Raw genomic sequence first — 21,958 nt, forward strand, 5'->3', positions numbered from 1 at the left:
ATTGTGTATATATATCTTGTGTATATTTCCTATCCTCTCACTGAGGGTACACTCTAAGATACTTTGGCATATTGTCATAAAAATAAAGTACCTTTATTTTTAGTATAACTGTGTATTGTGTTTTCTTATGATATTGTGCATATGACACTAAGTGGTACTGTAGTAGCTTCACACGTCTCCTAGTTCAGCCTGAGCTGCTTTGCTAAGCTACCATTATCTATCAGCCTAAGCTGCTAGACACCCTATACACTAATAAGGGATAACTGGGCCTGGTGCAAGGTGCAAGTACCCCTTGGTACTCACTACAAGCCAGTCCAGCCTCCTACAGGTGGTGTATGTGGTGATGAGTGTGGTGATGTTTAGTGGTGTGTGGTGTTTTGTGCGTGGATGTTGTGTGGGTGATGGTGTTGTGTGCCTCTGTGTGGTGGGGTGGTCTATTGCTGTGCTGTGTCACCTTCGTCTCTATTTTTTGGTCGTAGGGGTTTGTGGGTGATGTGGGTGTGTGTTTTATATTGTGTTGGGTGTGTGGGAGTGGTGTTTGTATGTTTATCAGGTGTGTGTATTTTGAATTGTCCAATGTAGCAGTGTTTTGGAGATGTGTGTGTATTTTGAGCGCAGCGGTATGTACTGCCAATGGAATACCACGGTTGAAAGACCACCGCGTGGATTCGTGTGTCGTAATAGCATGGGCGTTTCTGTTGGCGTGACGGTGGAGGAGTTGTTTTCGCCAGTTTATCACTGACCTTTGGTGTGGCGGAGTTGTGTGGGTGTCTGAATTTTGGTGGATTCTGAGATGTGGGTCATAATAGCTGTGGCGGAATTCCGCAGCAGCGGCGGTGTATTGTCGGTCTTCTGCACGGCGGTAAGCTGCTTTTACCGCCGATGTTGTAATGACCCCCTTAGTCTCTTTGGTGGTGACGCAACTTTAAACTAGTATAATCAGAGCCTCCAGTCCTGACGTAGAATAAAAACAATTCTAACTTTCGCGTCAAGAATTTTCAATTCTATTAAGGACACAGAGGCAAGGATTATCCCACCCACTAGTTATAAGAATGGTACTCAATGATATTATTTGTTTATATTTAGATTGTGATATTCAAATGTAATCTACACATTGATGATTCCTTCCCTCCCTGTAATTGTTGCAGTAAGCTGTAAGAAGGTCCTATAATTGGAGGATGTTATGGTGATTTTATTTTGTATTTTAGGAAATTAACAAAAGAGTGCTTGGTCATCTGGGTCAGGATTTCCGTTGGAGCACAGTTCCGAAGAGCTTATTGCCTATTTCATAATCGAGACTCTGGTCTGGAATTTGTTCATCGACCTTGTTGATTGTGTGACATCTCAGTTGGATCGTTTGCAAGTTATGGAATCCACTTTTGGATCACCATAGACTTTGAGACAATTACCCTGTTTCTCTTGAAGTATGCAGTACTTATGACTTTTTCCTACAAAGAAAGAGGACATAAAATGGAGGCATCTATATTTATGTGGAATGATTGCTTACCATTGGAGCATGTGATATGAGATGTGCTGGGGGGATATGGGCAATTTAGTTTTTTACTTTACTTAATGTGATTGGCTGCTATGAATTTTGAAGTAAAGAAAGAGAAGCATAATCATCGCCTCTGAGTCCGTAATAGAATTTTAAAAAAATCTAGCTTACGGGTCAAGAATTTTCAATTCTATTAAGGACATGGAGGTGAGGATTATGCTTTCTCTTTCTTTTACTGTCTCAACAGAGCAGCCAATCAAATAACAGTAAAACAAAAAACATAAATACCCATGATGCTTTACAGTAGATCACATGCACCAATCACATCTCAAGACCCCTGTCCATATAAACCATGACCCCTTAAGTCACTTCCTCTTTCTTTGTCAAGGACAGATAAACATCAAACATTAGGAACGAAACTCCTTACAGATTAACTTTTCCAAAGACCACCAGATCCGAAATCCTGGAAATACGAACCAAGCTCAACAGGAGCCATATCCAGAAGGAGCAGAATCCCTTCCAACGAGAATGAAATCCACAGAGCTGTCTTCTCCAAAAGCTGAACAGTGGAAGATTCATACTTCACAGTCTCTTCTGATCAGACCCTAAAATAGCAAAAACTCCCAAATAATACATATATAGGGCCACAGAGCAAAATTCAGGTTCTGCGACTCGCAAATTGCGTGTCAAAACCTGATGTACAACAGTGTCAATGACACTGTTTGCAATTCCCAATGGGGTCGCAAATGTCCTACCTCATGAATATTCATGGGGTAGGTCACAATGTGCAACCCTATTGGGAATGGACGCCCTCACAGGGAATTATTGTCCCCAGCGGGACCCTCTATGGAATCTGGAACGCCCTCCTCTGGCGCATGTGGAGTAGAAGGTGGCGTCTGAATTTGCTCTCCATACCAACCTCCTCTTCTTGGATTGTAGTTCTGAGGAGTTTAGAAAGATCCTCGGCCGGACAATAGCCCTCCATAACGACCGACCCTGAGAAAAAGGTCTCTTTTGAAAACCTTTTTGAGGGACATCTATGCCTTGTCGAGGGAGGAATAAGTAGAACAGAACTTAGCCAGCTTTTTATGAATGAGGCCCCAAAGAGCAATCCGTAGGAGGAAGGACCAGCTTCAGAGGTGGCCAAATCATTTAGTTTAGCGTCAATATGCATAAGTATGGACTTCCTGTGTTCGGATGAGATCGCGCAGTTAGTGTTCCCAAGTTGACAAATGGCTCTTTGTGCCTAACCTATTAAAACATCGGTGCAACCCTGGGTGCAAGCGTTAAGTCATTGACCAGAAAAAGGTCCCTGAGCCCTGACAAGGGCATCGTTGACAGATTGTCGAACCCTGCAATCAAGGTCTTCAACCAGGTTCATCTCCAACTGATTACCAGTATCTTCAGGGAAATACCCTGATTCATGCTCATCCCATTGAGCCACTCTCTTGAAATATTGATAGATATATATATATATATATATATTTATATATATTTAGATATAAATATGATAGGCAGGAGATAACAATACCTTTGGAGACCTGCCATCTTCTACCACATGTGAAGTAATAACAAAAGTAAAATTTCCTAGCTATCATGAAGGAAACTTTCAATTCTATTAAGGACACGGAGGCGAGGATTATGCAGTCCTTTCTTCACTTTTATTAATACAGCAATTTCAAAGTTCAATCATAGAAATAGAAAAAACATCTGACAAAACTGCCAATCCCCTGATGCTTCCTCATCGTCATGGTAACTGATGACCAATCCTGTCCATGACCGATAACCATATAACTGTCAAACCATCATCGTCCTTCCTCTTCTTCACTGTAGGAAGTTAAGTTCGAGCAGCCTCAATCCAATTTGCCATCTCTTGTAAAAGAAGAAAACGTGAGAGATCCATCGTCCACTAAAGAGGAACGCATACTCACGTTAGCCAACCAAAGTCAAAGAACGACTTGGAATAAACAAGAAACAAACTATTGGTAAGCCATATATAAACATACTTGAATACAACCACTAACCATAAATATCAACATAGAGTCACAATCAGAAGAGAAAAAAAATCCATCACAGTATGTCGTAGAATGAAAGGAAAATACACCTGTGAAATTAGCAATCCTCCACATTACTTCTTGAGGAAAAAAGCACTCTCCCAGAAACAACCCCCCCAACTACGGGGTGGGAATACTGAAAGTATGAGGGGGGATAATCCTCGCCCCCGTGTCCTTAATAGAATTGAAAGTTTCCTTCAGGATAGCTAGAAAATTTTACATTCTATAACAGGGCCGGAGACGAGGATTATGCAAGTTCAAAGCTTACTTACCACCAAAGATGCGGCTTGGTGAATTGGTTTAAAATACAACTTCTTAAAAAACGATTCTGAAGACCAGTCAGCCGCATTCATGATATACTCCAATCTACCACCTACCTGAACAGCTATAGAGGCCATCGCCCCTCTGGCAGAATGTGCAGTAAAAACTTGTACATCAATGCCTGCTTCTGTCATAATCCATCTAACCCACCTAGCAATCGTGGGCATAGACACCGCTCTAAAGGGTTTCTTAATAGTGATCAGTAATTGCCTCTCACCTGGAGGCCTGCTATCCTGCGTCATTTCCACATATGCTTTCAGACACTTCACCACACAAAGCATGGGATGAGACTCAAAACTAGAATAAGATACCGACCTGGTACATGTTTTCGTCCTTTTCGAGACTGTAAATGTTACCCCCTCGGGGGTAAAAACTCTGGCCGAAATGTCCAAAGCCCGGACACCCGAGACCTTTTTGCAGGAGACCAGACATCATAAAATAGCCAATTTTGCTGAAATCTACTTTCTGGAAAGAAAACAGTTATCTTGCCAGGATGAAATACAAATTTTAACTGTATTAACATCCCACAAAGCTGAGTATCTGGGGGCAGGACGTCTAGACAGTCTAACACCTTTGAGAAGTTTGCTCACTCAGGGATGCTCACCCACCGGTAAATTGTTGGCCTGGGTGTGCCCTGCCGAAATGGCAGATCTGAACAAGTTCAGGCTAGGCCCGACCTATAAAGTTCCGCCAGAAAGTTGACTATGAAAGTGAAGGGTGCCCCCACGGGGTCCACCTGTTGTTCCAGACACCAAAGTGACCATCGATTCCAGGCCGATCTATACCTTTTAACTGTGCCTGGTGCCCAGGAAAGCTTGATAAGGTTGTTGACCAGTCCTGTAGAAAAGCATCCACTACCTCCGCTCCTGGATCCGGTCTCCAGGTGAAATACCGGGGAAGCTGGGCGTTCAACCTTGACGCAAACGCGCCATCAGCGATTGAAAAACTGACGGATCCAGATGCCAATCGCTGTAGTCCCTGAGGTGAACAGAGTTCCAGCCCGCCACCAAATTCTGTTGACCCAGACGATACTCCGCAGTCACCGTGATCCGCTTCTCCAGGCAATAATGCCAAAAATCCTTGGCCAGGTCCGCCAGGACTCTGGAACGTGTGCCGCCCAGCTTGTTGATGTACCAGACACGTTGTCCATTCTCAACAGGACACAACGCTGTGTCCTGTGTTAATGAATGGATCGCAAAAGAACCCGCTAGAAGCTCCAAACAATTGATGTGGAGATCCAGTTTCTCTTAAGTCCATAGACCCCCCCCATGGATATCTGCCCACATCTGGCAACCCAGCCTGTCCTGCTGACGTCTGATTCTGCTGTCATATCCGGAAGTGATCCAAAGATCGCTCTCCCGTTCTACGCCTCCATGTGATTCAACCACCAAGATATCTCTAGCCTGGCCTCCAGAAAGAGTTCCACCAGCTCAGAGTACGTGAGGCCCTTCCGAAGGTGAGCCGCCTTGAGTCATTGGAGGGCCCTGTAGTGGAGGGGATCCAGGAAGACCACATACATGGACGAAGATAAACGGCCCACTATCCTGGCAATCTGCAGCAGGGAAATCCTGTCCCTCCTGATCACTCTTGGAAGCTCCTTCTTGATTTTGGAGATCTGGCTCCCCGGAAGGCTTATTGTGGACGAGACCGTGTCTACCGGGAAACCCAGGAAAATCGTGGACTGGGACGGACACAGCATAGACTTGTCACTGTTGATCACAAACCCAAGATCCTGATGCAACACAATAGTCGTGTTCACGTAATTAAGCAGCTATTCCTGTGACTGGTCCATCAGGAGGATATCGTCTAGGTAAATAATCAACCTGATGCCCGGAGTTCTCAGAAACTCTACTACCGGCCTCATCAGCTTCGTAAAGCACCACGGAGCCGAAGAAAGGCCGAATGGTAGGCACTGGAACTCGTAAATCCGATCCTTCTACTGAAACGGCAGAAAACGCAGATGAGGCGGGAAAATGGGATCTATCAGATAGGCGTCCTTTAGGTCCAAACGGACCAACCAATCCCCTTGGAGCAATAAATCCTTGAGGAGATGGATACCCACCATTTTTAAATGATGGTAGGCTATCCACTCGTTGAATTTCCTAAGATTTATCACACGACGGAACCCCTTGTCCTTCTTCTCGACCAGGAAGATGTTGCTCAAGAAACCCCTCGGGTGCAGGGACGAATGAACTATGGCCCCTTTGCAAAGGAGCTGTTGAATCTCCGACTCTACCAACTGGGACGCTTGCAAATTGAAATGAATGGGGAGAGGTGAAACTTGTTGAGTCGGTGAACCGTAAAACTCTATGTGGAAACCTACGACGGTCTCTAGTACCCAGGGCTCTGAGGTAATCCACTCCCAATTCCCAACAAACAATGCCAATCACCTGCATATTTCTATAGGGGAAAAAAGGGGAACGCTTACCACTAGCTCCTCCTGAGGCGCTGAAGCCTCCTCTGTCTGTCCAGGAAGGTCTACTTATCTTGGCACCCCTGTTGGGGAAAAAAGTCCCTTGGCTGCCCTCACTCCAGTCGTAGTTCCGGTGGGGTTGGAATCTGGAGGGGCCCAATTGAGAAGCGTGGCCGGAGGAGCGACCCCTGTCACTTGCGGCCCCTTGGAAAACCTTTCCAGGGAAGATCTTCTTCATGGACCACTGTGCCTTATCTAACACAGAAAAAGTCACCACGAATTTCCCCAGTTCCTTAACAAACGGGTCACCGAAGAGATTGTCTTGCGCTACTGCCCCCGCCTCCGAGCTGGACAACTCCCCCAGCTTGGGTCTTTATCAGTAAAAAGCCACGCCTCTCGGCTGAGATGGTGCTGAGAGAGCGTAGTTTAAATATTATATATATATTAGATGTGAAATGCTTATGTCTAACAATGCTGCATACAATAACGATCATAAAATATTATGTATTCCTAACATGATTATAAGTGTGAAGTTATTATTGTGCACATAAACTAATGTCGACTATAAAAAATAATTGCTTGCATTATAATTAATTGAATATGTTAACACCTACGAAGATTGCATTAGAACTTATAGGCCTTAAGTTAGCGTGAGTCGAAGACTTAGCCGTGTAGCTCTCATATTAAAGCATATTTTTCTGTTTTCCAGTGTACTGATTCGTAAAAGGTCATAACCCAGCATGTGTTCTTTTCCTTTGTTTTATGTTGCCAGTTATGGTTTATTCCCATTCGCATGCCAGCTGCCTTAGTATAAGTTTTATACTTTTTGCAACAAATACAGAAACATTCAAGGACGTTTTGCCATGGAAAAGAGAACTTTTGACCTGAAGAATGTGCCAAAGAATGAAGTAACCCCGGATGCGCCACCTACGAAGACGTCAATTATGAAGCCCAATCAAAACGTTAAAAATTATCGTGGGGTGACAATTAGAATTACCTAATGTATAATTTGATAGGCTAAAGATAGTGGGGTATAGCGATTATCCAATAGAATTCTGGGGGAATGTATCGTGAAAAAGGGATAAAAACCCATGACACAGAAGGGTCATCAGAATTAGGTAGGGAATGATATCGATTGCATCCAGAAACTCTGTCACTCTTTTTGGGGATCCGAGACTCAGACAAACTATCTTCCTCCATAGACCACCCTTTACACTTCCTCTCCCTATGAGGGAAGTGCCCCTGTCCCTTTAGACGAAGTAGACTGACGGCGATCTAACTGATGTCCTGAAGACGAAGACTGATCATGTATGCTCATTTATTCAGAGGAGGGTAATTATGACAATTGCTTTTATAATTTGTCTATTTGCTTTTCCTTTCTAGGTACCAACTGCGGTATTTTTGGATAGAGACCTTAGCTAGATGTTTTCTAAATTGGTGTTCTAAATTGTTTTGCATGAAGTCCAACATGCTGATGCTAATTAGTGGTTAGATTAGGTGATCATCCTGACTGACGCAAATAGACAAGACTGACATTGTATTGTGCTGAACTGAGATGTACACGTTATTATATGTATTCTAACCTATGTTTATCTTACGTTGGTGCTTTTATGTTTGTGATCTTTGCATTGTCAAAATCTTATCACAGTTGCCATATCGTGACTATGCTCTTTTGCTTCTTGGTTTTGAGATTGATACTCTTATTGTTAGATTGTAATTAACAGGGAATAAAATTCACAAACTTCAATTAAAGGTGTGGTTATTCATGACTGAAAGGTCATGGTTGCGCCGACAGTTTAATCAATCTCTTTATCCAAAGTAAAGTATATTGTGGTCACATATGTTGATAACGTCACTGAAATACTGATCAGTTATCTCGTTCTACGGTGTCTCACCACTGGGTCAAAAGATTCATCGGCCTAAAACGAGTCCTAATGTGTATAAATTGACATAAAAGGACGCGTTAACAGTGCAATTAGCGTTACTGAGCAAATAGAGCACATACTCCGTCCAACCCGCTACAACATCCGTCTGCAAGGGGACCCTGAAAAGTTTTGAGGCCTCTGCCATTTCAATAATCTTAGTGATTGGGCCCAGGACTTCCAAGAGTTTATCCTGGGAAGCCCGCCAGGATCTATGATACCTTTCTTTGGGTCATGCATATAATTTGAAAAGAATGTATATAATTTAGGGTTAACGGAGGGTGTTACCCCAACTTAATCCTCCAGAGCTGGTCTAGGGCATTCCGCCCACAAACGGGCTCTCACTTCCTTGTCCAGAGGATGGCAAATGGCCTTGGCTACATAAGCCGCCACCTTAGCATCCGGCACCCATTGGGGTGATATTTGTCCTCAGGTTCGAACATGTCTGAGTCCTCTGGCCCGTCCTCCTCAAAACCAGAGGTGGTCGTCGACAGGCACCAGGGCCTGCCCAAATCGCGCCCCTCATCCGATGATCCCTCATCATCGGGGTCACCCCACCCGGCCCCCACGATGGGGGAGATCCCTGAATGAGATTCATATCCAGGGCGGCCGTGCCACCTTGCTTTCTGGGTAATACATCCTCCCAGCAGGGAGTAACGTCTCCCGCAGTTTATCAAAGCCCTCAAGGTGCCCGCGTCAGGCTTTCTTGGTTTCGAGGAGGTCCTGGTAGCTTGGCTGGGAGCGGCCCTACATTCCCGGGGTGCTGGACACCTGGCTTGTCCACCCTGTCCTGAAGCGGGGACGGCTTGTGGAAGGATATGGCCCACCCCGGGAAGAAGAGGGCGCTGGGAGGGCCAAACCCCCTCCAGAGCCCGGAGAGGGCGCTAGCGCGGTCCTCCCCAGGATCCATGATGAGAGAGACAAATAAAGCGTTTTCCAAAGAATAGCAGTAACGCAGGGGTGGGAAGAAGAGACATCACCCAACGAAATGTGAGCGGAGCCCCCTCGCTATGCTCCCGGAAGCACAAGCGTCTCTGCAGAAACCGCGGCCTGGCCGTGGAAGCGCCGCCCGCGCGGGGTCAGCGAGGGCTGGAGGGAGCCCCCGAGCGCCCCCGCGACCAGCACCTGCGACTGTAGCGCCTGGAAGCGGCGCGCACAGGGCAGTCCCGCAGCCCGCAGGAGAGCCAAGGCAGCGAGGCCTACCTGACAGCCCCGGAGAGGAAGGGGTGACAGATGCTTATCGGCCACGGGTGTCACGTGTTTTTTCTATTTCCGTGGTTGAACTTTGATATTCCTGTATTAGTAACAGTGAAGCACGGCCTGCGTGTCCCTCGCCTCCGGTGCTGTTATGGAGCTAAGGCCTGGGCCCTGCTTGGTGCAGGACGCGGTGACTAAAGGACGCGCAGCGGCGGCCGCCTCCTGTCAGAAGCGAAGCCGAACTGCACATGCGCGCTGCTGAGTCACTCTTGTCGCACGGTTGGTGGAAGAGCGGGTGACTGCAATGAGCATGCGCAGTACAAATACGGCTCAGTAAAATCCTTTCACAGCAGGGCGAGGGAACTGCGCCTGCGCACTGACGGAAGTTCCACTGGAGCATGCTGGGGGAGGCGGGGGGGGGGTGGAGGAAACCGACGAAGACGGCAATGCGCATGCGTAGGAGAGACACTAAGCACCGAAACTTGTTTTTCTCGTTAAAAGATGGGGAAGTAACTGCGCATGCGTACTAATTGATTCAATGAAGCGTGTAATGAGAGCACGACTCTCCTGACTTCAGTGAGCATGCGCAGCAAAGACACTGCTCCGTTGAGCATGCGCAGCAAAGACACTGCTCCGTTGAGCATGCGCATTGAAGACTGTCTCTCTGTCAGAGGATTATGTCTACTCCTCACTCCTCCACTGGGCCCTTCCTCTCTCTCCTCCTTTTTTTGCAACAATAAACCCTTTTCTGTTCGCAACTCTTTCTTACATTTTTATCACTGAAGAGAAATCCATGGAAGAAATGTCCAGACCACTTTGGGAAGAGGTAAGTTGTCTGATAGTTTCAAAAGCTTAATATTGCTTAACCTCTAATTAGATTTTATTTCAGTTTTGCCATAAAGGCCGATAAGAACGGTAAATGATAGGTAATAAAATCATGAAAACATTACAGTCCATAAAACCGTGACAAGAAGAAGCTAAGAGGGCCCAGGAGCACAGAGCCTGGCAGCATGTGAGGGGCCTCTCAGAAGTGAAGATGAGAGCTCAGAAACACAATTCCAAGCTACAGCCTGGGCCAGCAGTCCCTCAGAGGTGAGGTCACCAAAGCACCAGGCGTACGACACTCCCACAGGAGCCTTGGGCACCAGGCGCTGGACACGGGCCGGCAACCATTTGCTGTCTGTGCCTCATGCCTTGGGCAGCTGAGGACATCACATGAGCATCAGCTTAGGTTATTGTGGCCATAGTCTTCAGTGAGTGACGCCTGGACTGAGTGTCCATATCACTGTGGGTGGGTGGACACGCTCTACAACTACTGTGCGCGTCACTGTTTGCGCCTTCACTGGCGGAATGTAATAAGCAAAAAGAATATACCAAACATTAGAAGTGTGTAGAATGGGCCATGCCCCTTCCATGTAAAACTGGCAGAGAAGTCACTGCCATATTTGCAACTCAATGAACGCCAAACCAATCAAACTAGCTGCCCTTGATACGCCACAGTGTGGAGTGCATGCTGCGCATCTTGCATCGGATACCCGCTCAGAAGACCTGGGGTGATATATGTCCTCAGGTTTGAACATGTCCGACTCCTCTGGCCCGTCCTCCTCAAAACTAGAGGAGGTCCTCAATGGGCGCCTAGGCGACTGCTGATGCTTGAAATGCAGGATAGATAAAAAAAAATATATAGCTATGCCTTCAAGAATTTTCATTTCTATTAAGGACACAGAGGCAATGATTATGCTTCTCTTTATTAACTGAGTAGCCAAGCAAAATGTTCAGACACAAAAAATACTTTTCCCAATAGTCCTAGTAGTCTACATTCCATACAAACATATGTCTGTCCCATGTATATATGACTCAGAAAACCTAACCCTTCCTCTTTCATTGCCAACAACTGAGAACATAGCAACCTGACTTGAACGAAACTGGAACCCAAATACATCCCATGACCAGGAACATTAATTTGCCATCACCAACTGGGCTGGAGCATTGACACCCACACCTTTTCATCCGATAATCTTCATGGTCATTTGTGTACCCTTGTTGGCAGAACCTAAGAACAAATCAAAACATGCTAATAATACTCAACCAGAGCACAAACAAAATCAAACTGGTGGCCATAATACACAATATCATAAAGTAATTATGCATACACATCATCACCTGACTGAATCATAGAAACCAAGTTCACCTCACGGGTGGGATATTCCTATCCTCTGTGTCCTTAATAGAATTGAAAATTCTCGACGCAATAGTTCGAAAAATGTTTTGTTCTGTCAGGACTATAGGTTTCAGTTTATGCTAGTTTAAAGTTTATTAAACCACTGTAGATGCTACATCAAAAATTGGTTTATGGTAAAATACCTTGAAAGTAGAGCCCGAAGGCGAATCTGCAGCCCTTCAACATTTGAAGATCTTACATGTTCGTAGAGCGCTGTCATATGCGGAACAGGTTCTGTTATCAGAGGACGCCACAGCAGAGATAACCAGGTGGTTGGATCATATGGATGCGTGGAACAGCAATGCCATTTTTGCATCTGCCCTTGAGATAGTGATAGAACCGGATGCCAGCCGTTGGTACAAGGCTGGGGGCACGTGATGGTCCTCGAGGGAACTGAGCCTCCATATCAATTGCCTTGAGCTTCTGGCAGCGGCTTTTGCGATTTGTTCTCTCTCCCCACGCAAGGCCAGCTGCTGTATCCTGTTGTGCATGGTCAACATCTCAGCAGTCTGGTACATAAATCGCCTGGGAAGGACCAGATTGTGTGTTCTGGTAGAGATAGCTAAGGACTGCTGGCAATTCTGTTTTCAGGATCACATCTCCGTGATGGCAGAGTACATTCTGAAGCATTCCAATATAGTGGCGGAGTGGAACTCTCGGTTTTTGAGGGATGGCAGCGATTGGAAGCTAGATCCACGGGTATTTCTCTTGCTGGAACAACTGTGGTGTCTGTGTCTGATCAATCCCTTTGTTTCACAGCTGAATTTTTAGCTTCCACAGTTTTACAGTTGGAGACGGGATCCCCTAGCAGTGGGGTCGGATGCTTTCCTTCATGGCCCAAAGGTCTTCTCTATGCTTTTACCCCATTTTCCACTTCTCAGGTGAGGAATCAGAGGGAGGAGATTATCCTGGTGACACCTCTCTGGAAGGTCCAGTCATGGTTTCCAGTGGCAGTGTTAATGTTGTGTGCACTTCCTATTCAAATCCCACTTGGTCCCTCTCTTCTTCTGGATCTGGCAGGACTTCCTCATCCTATGATAATGGCAGGGCAGTTGTCACTCATGGCGTGAAGACTTTCTAGAGTAGATGGCAAATTATGTGAATTTCAGAAAACACAATGTTTTCTTATCCCAGTCTTGGGCCCTGTTGGAAATGGCACTTTTTGCAGGGTTATCCCCAAACCTTTTGCCTTCTTCCTTCTAGTTCTTCTCGTCTGTTTTTGCTGGTTTATTGTCTCTGCACACTTTACCACTGCCAATCAGTGCTAAAGTGCAAGTGCTTCCTAGATAAATTATACTGTTGATTGGTTTATCCCTGATTGGCATATTTGATTTACTGGTAAGTCCCTAGTAAAGTGCACTGGAGGTGCCCAGGGCCTGTAAATCAAATGCTACTAGAGGGCCTGCAGCACTGGCTGTGCCTCCCACATTAATAGCCCTGTAAACATGGCTCAGACCTGCCACTGCAGTGTCTGTGTGTGCAGTTTTAAACTGCCAATTTGACTTGGCAAGTGTACCCACTTGCCAGGCCTAAATCTTCCCTTTTACTACATGTCAGGCACCCCTAAGGTAGTCCCTAGGTAGCCCAAGGGGCAGGGTGCAGTGTATGTTAAAGGTAGTACATATACTAGTGTATTTTATATGTCCTAACAGTGAAGTACTGCCAAAGTTTGTTTTCACTGTGCAAGGCCTATCTCTCTCAAAGGTTACCATGTGGGCTGCCTTTAAATATACTTAAAGTGGAGGTTCCCTTTGAGAGCAGATAAAAATGTGGAGTTTAGGGTCTCTGACCTCATAATTTAAAAACACATCTTTTAGTGAAGTTGGTTTTAAATTGTCTGTTTGAAAATACCAATTTTAGAAAGTAGGCATTTTCTTGCTTAAAACATTCTGTGACTCTGCCTGCTTCTGGATTGTCTGTCTGGGTCAGTTTGACAGTTGGTCTGATTTGCACCCCTCTAGACAGTGACACAAAAGGGGGCGGGGTGTAGCCTGTATATACTGATGAGCCATCTGAGCTAGAGGAGAGGGAGGAGTGGTCGTTCACACCTAAAAGGACTGTGCCTGCCCCCACACAATGTAGTCTCCCACCCCCCTGGTGTGTGTCGGGGTCCTGGCCTGGACAAGGAAGGATCTGGCAAACACTTGAGACTTTGCTTTGAAGTTTGCTAACTTCAAAGGCATAAAAGGGTCTAATAAGAAGCCCCCAGACTTTTAGAATCTTTCTGGAATCAAGAGGAACCTCTGCCAAGGAAAAGAGCTGGAGGAGGAGTACTGTCCCTTTGCTGTACTGGCCTGCAGTTGCTGCTTCTGCCTGAAAAGAGTGCAAAGGGTGAACTTTGCTGTGTGTCTTGCTTGAGAAATTTCTTCAAGGGTGTAAAGTAGAGCTTGCCTCCTGTTGGAAGTCTCAGGGACACCAAAGACTTCAGTTTCCTTGACATGTAGCACTGGGAACTGTGTGTTTTGTGCTGCTCAAGAGGAGAAACTATCACAACGCGGCCAACGACGCCGTTGGCCTGCACGGTGACAGGCCAACGCCGCATTGCCCCGCTTCGCACCGTGACCCAGGTCCCACCGACGCTGTCATCGGACGGCTTCACTGAGCTTCTGCTCGCATCCCAACCTGTGGGCCCTGCACTCCGGCATCGCCTGCTCACACCGCAGCCTGGGCATCTCAGCCGCGGCTCCTGCTGACACCAATGCCACTGCCTGCACCGTGGCCTGTGGACACCGCTTCGGTACACCAAGCACCGTCCCGCACCAGGGCCCTGGTCCACCGACGGCAGCACCATCGAGTCCCTTGTCGTCACCAGCAACCCTGCCTGCACCGTGGCCTGTGGAGACTGCTCGTGAGGGTCACAAAGCACCGTCCCTTCAGCAAAGGCAACACCGCTGCCTGCACCATGACCCGGTGACACCACACATCGCACCGCCACGCTTCACACCGCAGCCCTGGTCTCACTGACGCCGCTGGATGCCGTCACTGAGCCGCTGCCTGCACTGTGACCTGTGGGCACTGCACGTCTCACCGTCCCGCTTCGCACCGCAGCCCCGATGCCATCCACGCCAGTGCTCCTGACTTCCTCAGCTCGGAGTTCGATCTACACATGTGTGAATTCAAGGGCCCAACGACCCCCACACCGACTCCGGAACCGAAACCACGACGCCAGTGCTGCCGCTCTCCGGAGCTCACAGCGAGGATCACGACGCCCTGCAATTCCAAAGGTACTGTTTTGAGGGTCTTCCTGACACCATAGCTGGCCCTCGACACCGCAGCTGACCTAAACTGTTGGTTTTGTTGATGATCATGCTGTGATAGCCCCAGGTGGAGCTATCGACTTCAAGGAACTGTTTTTGAGTAAATCTTGCAGAGTTCATATATTTATTACTGTATTGTGGATTTTTATTGTATTTGGTCTTGTTTTATAAATATAAATATTGGCTAGTTTTCTAAAACTGGTGTGGTGTCAACTGCTTTGCACATTGCTTCTGAGATACGCCTGACTGCTCATGCCAAGCTACCAAGGGGGTAGGCAGAGATTATGTGAGCAGGTATTTCCCTTATCCTGACTAGAGTGAGGGTCCCTACTTGGACAGGGTGCAAACCGACTGCCAACCAGAGATCCCATTTGCAACATTGGTTGTCAGCGATAAGGATAGGACTTGCACTTGCACTTGACTTAGTGATTGGTGTACACTACTACCATATCACAGAGCACTACGTGCCACCTACAGATTTGTTTGTGTTTTTTTTATTTTTCTCTTTGAGCTATTTTTTATCTTGAGTCCAAGTGAACTCCAACAACATCATGTCTCAGTCAAGAGCATCTTCGGTTTCCATCCCAGGATTTGTGTTTTTGAGGAGGATACGTTGTAAACCTATACCATGAAGGAACTGAAGGCAGTTTGTAAAAACCTCAAAGCACAGGTCATAGGCCTCACCAAAAAGGGGGAGCTACAAAAGGCGCGGAGGGCCTGGGTAGCAGCCAGAACTTCCAATGGGCAGTCTGTGGATCCATTGGGGTAGTCTGTGGACCCAAGTCCTAGGGAAGATGTGCTGAGGGTGCAGGAGCTGGTGGGTCAAGCAGCAGTGGTGGATCAAAAAGCCTTACTCCATAGGAGAGGGAGGACAGGAGACAAAGCCAGGAGGCATCAGATAGAATTGGAGAGATTAAAAATGGAGGCTCAGAGAGAGCAGCAAGCTTTTGGACCGTGAGCTCAGAGTAAAGAACTGGATGCGAGGAGCAGGTTCAGCCAGGATTGTGGCAGCAATACCTCAGTGCAGTCAGGCAGAACTGTGCACATTCCTAAGAATGCAGGGAGGGAGTACAAGAAGGGAGACGACATACAGAGGTGGTTTCAAGGAAATGAGGCATCCATTCACATGAATGGGGTCCCTGAGAAGTATTGTGGGGCAGGAGTTTGGAACCACTTCACAGAGGAGGGGAGGGACACTTTGCTAGCTTTGGGTAAGGGGTACAACCTCACCTATGCTGACATGAAGGAGGCCCTTCTCACTCGGTATGGTCTCACTCCTGACAAGTACAGGGATCAGTTTAGGCAGAGTAAGAAAACTGATTCTCAGACATGATTAGAAAGTGTAGATTCCTTCTGCAGAGCACTGGATGGTTGGATGAAGGGTAGTAATGTGAAATATTTTCAGGGGCTGTACAACTTAATTGCATGGGAGGGGAGCACTCTGTGTTTTGCAGAGCTGTGCCAGCACTTGACTGATAGTAAGCTGACTGACCCCAGGAAGCTTGCTATGGAGGCGGACTGCTGGGTGAGTACCAGGGTCCTCAAGAAGGTTTATGGGGGAGACTCCACCAAGGTGGGCAGGGATCCCAAGCCCTATCTCTCTCATAGGTTAACATAGGGTCTGCCTTTAAATATTCTTAAAGTGCAGTTTGTCTTTGAGAGCAGCTAGAAATCTGGAGTTTGGGGTATCTGAACTCACAATTTAAAAATACATCTGTTAGTGAATGTAGGAGGCTGGCCTGGCTTATAGTGGGTACCTTGTGGTACTTACACCTTGTGCCAGGTCCAGTTATCCCTTATTAGTAGAATAGAGGTGTTTCTAGCAGTTTAGGCTAATAGAGGTAGCTATGGCAAAGCAGCTTAGGCTGAACTAGGAGACATGCAAAGCTCCTACTATACCACTTATATCATATAGCACAATATCATAAGAAAACACAATACTCAGAGTTACTAAAAATAAAAGTACTTTATTTTAGTCACAATGGCCCTCATTACAACATTGGCGGTAAAAGCCGCTTCCCGTCATGCAGAAGACCGCCAACACACCGCCGCGGCCGTGGAATTCCACCACAGCCATTATGACCCACAGCTTGGAATCCGCCAAAATCTAGACACCAACACAAGTCCGTCACACCAAATGTCAGTGATAAACTGGCAATAACAAAACCGACACCATCACTCCAACAGGAATACGCCCACACTATCACGACCCACGAATCCAAGCGGCGGTCTTACAACCTCGGTATTCCATTGGTGGTACACACAGCCGCGCTCAAAATACACACACATTTACAAAACACTACCACATTGGACAATTTAAAATACACACACCTGATACACATACACACACCACTCCCACACACCCAATACACTAGAAAACACACACCCACATCACCCACAAACCCCTACGACAACAATTGGGGCAGAAGGCCAGAGAGAGACACCACCAGAAAGAACAATAGCAACCACAGGCACTCAAAACCATCACTCACACAACATCCACGCACCTCACACAACACACCTCTAAATATCACCCCACACATCACCCACACCACCCCATGGCACCGCCAAGACACCCCAGGTTTTCGGTGGAGGAGCTCAGGGTCATGGTGGAGGAAATCATCCGGGTAGAGCCACAGCTATTCGGATCATAGGTGCAGCACACCACCATAGCTAGGAAGATGGAGCTATGGCGCAGAATCGTGGACAGGGTCAACGCAGTGGGACAGCACCCAAGAACTAGGGATGGCATCAGGAAGAGTTGGAACGACCTACGGGGGAAGGTGCGTTCCGTGGTCTCAAGACACCAGATTGCGGTTCAGAGGACTGGCGGCAGACCCCCACCTCCTCCCCCAGAACTCACAACATGGGAGGAGCAGGTCTTGGCTATACTACATCCTGAGGGCCTCGAAGGAGTAGCTGGAGGAATGGACTCTGGTAAGTCAAACCTTTAACTACTTCATCCCCCACACACCTGCATGCTATCACATACCCCCGCCCTCACCCCCATTTACTCCAACTCCTCACACATGTTCCACTATCACAAACCACACATCCCAAACCCAAGCCCTGCATGTAGCACCAAACCATGGACACCCATCACCAAAGCATGTCCACTGCTCATACCCATACACCCCCTAAACCATTATCACAGAAGGTCCCACACAAGAATGTAAGCACTGGGGTACAGGGTCACCCACCCATTGCACACCATGGCACACACAGATGCAATAATCATGCCTTCACACCCCTTCAGGATCCCTACCCAACGTCACCGGACAGGAGGGTCCAGACATGTCCACTCCACCCACAGAAGATGCCCAGAGTGATGACAGCAGCTCTGTCCAACTGGATTTAGATGACCAGCCCGGCCTATTTGGGACCTCGGGACAGTCGGTTCCCTCTCACACTGGCACAGGCCACTACAGAGCTTCCCCCCTCTGGAAACACCAGTACAGCACGCCCCAGCGGGCCCATGCCTCCTTCCCCAGGACACGTCAAGCAGCAGTGTGTCCACCACTACAGGGAACCCAGGCTAACCCACCACCCCAACAACACCAGGGACCTGGGGGCAGTGGTAGTGGGCACACGGTTCAGGGGACAGAGGCCAGGAACACAGGGGAACTGGAAGGGCTGCTGTGCGACAGGGGGATGACAGGCCCAGGGAACCCACTCTCCACGAGGCCTTCTCCAACATCATGGGAGCCTACCACCATTCCCAGGAGACGATGGCAACGGTACTGGCCAAGTTTCAGGAGACCCAGCTGCTGCAGGATGAACAGTATTTGGGGTTCAGGGAGGACTCAAATCCATCAATTCCACCCTGGGCACCATTGTAGGGGTGCTGAAGGAACTCGTCAGCACCAGGAGGGACACTGTGGCACAACAAGGGGCCCCTGACACTAGCCTGGACGATGAACTGCCCACCACCTCCGCCGGCGCTAATGGACAGGAGGCACCGCCACAGGACCACGACACCAGCACACCACTCCCTGCAGATGGAGAACCACCCCCAAGCGGTCCCTGAGATCCAGGACAAAGACAGAGAACAATGCCAAGACCCCTGCCAAGAAATTAGACCACCCTGATTGTCATCCTTCTGTCCCACTTTGTCACCGTGTCCATACTTAAACTGCCCTAGCTCCACTTCCTTATGCCCCTTTGGACAATGCACCTGTGAGACTAATAGACTGGACTCTGCCATGGACATACCTCCACCATCACCCCTGACCATTTTACAACCACCTCCACTATTTAGCACTTAAATAAACACCCTTAAATCACAAAACAATCTGGAGTCAGTCTGTGCTTTCGAAAATGTGTATTAGCAATAACTATGGCAAAATGCTATATCCAATGTAATGCCAACATACCTATGTCACACAGCTCTAGTCCATGCGGAAACAAAGTAGAGGTCACACAGTGGGAACCACATCTGTGAATTCGAAAGGGAAAGTGACAACTGAGTGTCCATACACTGAGTGAAAATGACAGACAGATGAGAGGTAGAAGAATTAAATCAGATGTAGCAGGCAGTGTTGTCTTCTTACTTGTGTCTCACTGGAAGTATTGCTGGATCACCGTGTTCCTGTTCTCTATGTCCTCTTCTTCTGCTTCCTCGTCTTTACTGTCCACAGGCTCCACAGCTGCCACAAAACCTCCATCTGGACCATCCTCCTGCAGAAAAGGCACCTGTCGTCGCTGTGAGGAAGTCGCCTCTTTCTAGCCTTGTTACCCCCACTTTTGGCCTGTTTGTGACTATATGTCAGGGTGTTTTTACTGTCTCACTGGGATCCTGCTAGCCAGGGCCCAGTGCTCATAGTGAAAACCCTATGTTGTCAGTATGTTTGTTATGTGTTACTGGGACCCTGCTAGCCAGGACCCCAGTGCTCATAGGTTTGTTGCCTATATGTGTTCCCTTGTGATGCCTTTCTCACTGAGGCTCTGCTAACCAGAACCTCAGTGGTTATGCTCTCTCTGCTTTCCAAATTTGTCACTAACAGGCTAGTGACTAAATTTACCAATTCACATTGGCATACTGGTACACCCATATAATTCCCTAGTATATGGTACTGAGGTACCCAGGATATTGGGGTTCCAGGAGATCCCTATGGGCTGTAGCATTGCTTTTGCCACCCATAGGGAGCTCTGACAATTCTTACAGAGGCCTGCCAGTGCAGCCTGCGTGAAATAACGTCCACGTTATTTCACAGCCATTTACCACTGCACTTAAATAACTTATAAGACACCTATATGTCTAACCTTCACATGGTGAAGGTTGGGTGCAAAGTTACTTAGTGTGTGGGCACCCTGACACTAGCCAAGGTGCCCCTACATCGTTCAGGGCAAATTCCCTGGACTTTGTGAGTGCGGGGACACCATTACACGCGTGCACTATACATAGGTCACTACTTATGTATAGCGTCACAATGGTAACTCCGAACATGGCCATGTAACATTTCTAAGATCATGGAATTGTCACCCCAATACCATTCTGGTATTCGGGGGGACAATTCCATGATCCCCCGGGTCTCTAGCACAGTACCTGTGTACTGCCAAACTGCCTTTCTGGGGTCTCCACTGCAGCTGCTGCTGCCAACCCTTCAGACAGTTTTCTGCCCTCCTGAGGTCCAGGCAGCCCTGGCCCAGGAAGGCAGAACAAAGGACTTCCTCTGAGAGAGGGTGTTACACCCTCTCCCTTTGGAAATAGGTGTGAGGGCTGGGGGGGAGTAGCCTCCCACAGCCTCTGGAAATGCTTTGATGGGCACAGATGGTGCCCATCTCTGCATAAGGCAGTCTACACCGGTTCAGGGATCCCCCAGCCCTGCTCTGGTGCGAAACCGGACAAAGGAAAGGGGAGTGACCACTCCCCTGACCTGCACCTCCCAGGGGAGGTGCCCAGAGCTCCTCCAGTGTGTCCCAGACCTCTGCCATCTTGGAAACAGAGGTGCTGCTGGCACACTGGACTGCTCTGAGTGGCCAGTGCCAGCAGGTGACGTCAGAGACTCCTCCTGATAGGCACTTACCTGTGTTGCTAGCCTATCCTCCTTCCTAGGTAGCCAAACCTCCTTTTCTGGCTATTTAGGGTCTCTGCTTTGGGGAATTCTTTAAATAACGAATGCAAGAGCTCATCAGAGTTCCTCTGCATCCCTCTCTTCACCTTCTGCCAAGGAATCGACCGCTGACTGCTCAGGACGCCTGCAAAACCGCAACAAAGTAGCAAAGACGACTACTGCAACCTTGTATCGCTGATCCTGCCGCCTTCTCGACTGTTTTCCTGGTGGTGCATGCTGTGAGGGTAGTCTGCCTCCTCTCTGCACTAGAAGCTCCGAAGAAATCTCCCGTGGGACGACGGAATCCTTCCCCTGCAACCGCAGGCACCAAAAGAACTGCATCACCGGTCCTCTGGGTCCACTCTCAGCACGACGAGCGTGGTCCCTGGAACTCAGCAACTCTGTCCAAGTGACTCCCACAGTCCAGTGACTCTTCAGTCCAAGTTTGGTGGAGGTAAGTCCTTGCCTCCCCACGCTAGGCTGCATTGCTGGGTACCGCATGATTGGCAGCTGCTCCGGTTCCTGTGCAGTCTTCCAGGATTTCCTTTGTGCACAGCCAAGCCTGGGTCCCCGACACTCTAACCTGCAGTGCACAACCACCTGAGTTGTCCTCCGGCGTCGTGGGATCTCCTTTTGTGACTTTGGGTGAGCTCCGGTTCTCTCTTCTTCGTAGTGCCTGTTCCGGCACTTCTGCGGGTGCTGCCTGCTTCTGTGAGGGCTCCCTGTCTTGCTGGGCGCCCCCTCTGTCTCCTCACGCAATTGGCGACATCCTGGTCCCTCCTGGGCCACAGCAGCATCCAAAAACTCTAACCGCGACCCTTGCAGCTAGCAAGGCTTGTTTGCAGTCTTTCTGCGTAGGAACACCTCTGCAAGCTTCTTCACGACGTGGGACATCCATCCTCCAAAGGGGAAGTTCCTAGTCCTCTTCGTTCTTGCAGAATCCACAGCTTCTACCATCCGGTGGCAGCTTCTTTGCACCCTCAGCTGGCATTTCTTGGGCATCTGCCCAATCTCGACTTTGTCGC

The 21,958-nt window shown here is 48.1% G+C and overlaps 1 protein-coding gene and 1 long non-coding RNA gene across 3 annotated transcripts in view; one reads left to right on the forward strand and one right to left on the reverse strand.

The window, feature by feature from the left end:
• Positions 1 to 3,134: 3,134 nt before the first annotated feature.
• Positions 3,135 to 9,621, reverse strand: LOC138293778 (uncharacterized). Its single transcript, XR_011203107.1, has 2 exons — positions 9,409 to 9,621; positions 3,135 to 3,404 (listed from the first exon to the last, which is right to left on the reverse strand). It is a non-coding gene; the product is annotated as an uncharacterized lncRNA (long non-coding RNA).
• A 457-nt stretch (positions 9,622 to 10,078) lies between these two features.
• Positions 10,079 to 21,958, forward strand: part of LOC138293781 (zinc finger protein 569-like) — an 82,031-nt gene continuing 70,151 nt past the window's right edge. For both annotated transcript variants that reach the window (XM_069233122.1, XM_069233121.1), the window contains exon 1: positions 10,079 to 10,228. The gene's annotated coding sequence lies outside the window, so the exon portion shown is untranslated. The remainder of the gene's footprint in view (positions 10,229 to 21,958) is intronic.

This window comes from Pleurodeles waltl, chromosome 4_2 (genome assembly GCF_031143425.1).
Source record: "Pleurodeles waltl isolate 20211129_DDA chromosome 4_2, aPleWal1.hap1.20221129, whole genome shotgun sequence".
In the NCBI taxonomy this organism is placed as follows: domain Eukaryota; kingdom Metazoa; phylum Chordata; class Amphibia; order Caudata; family Salamandridae; genus Pleurodeles; species Pleurodeles waltl.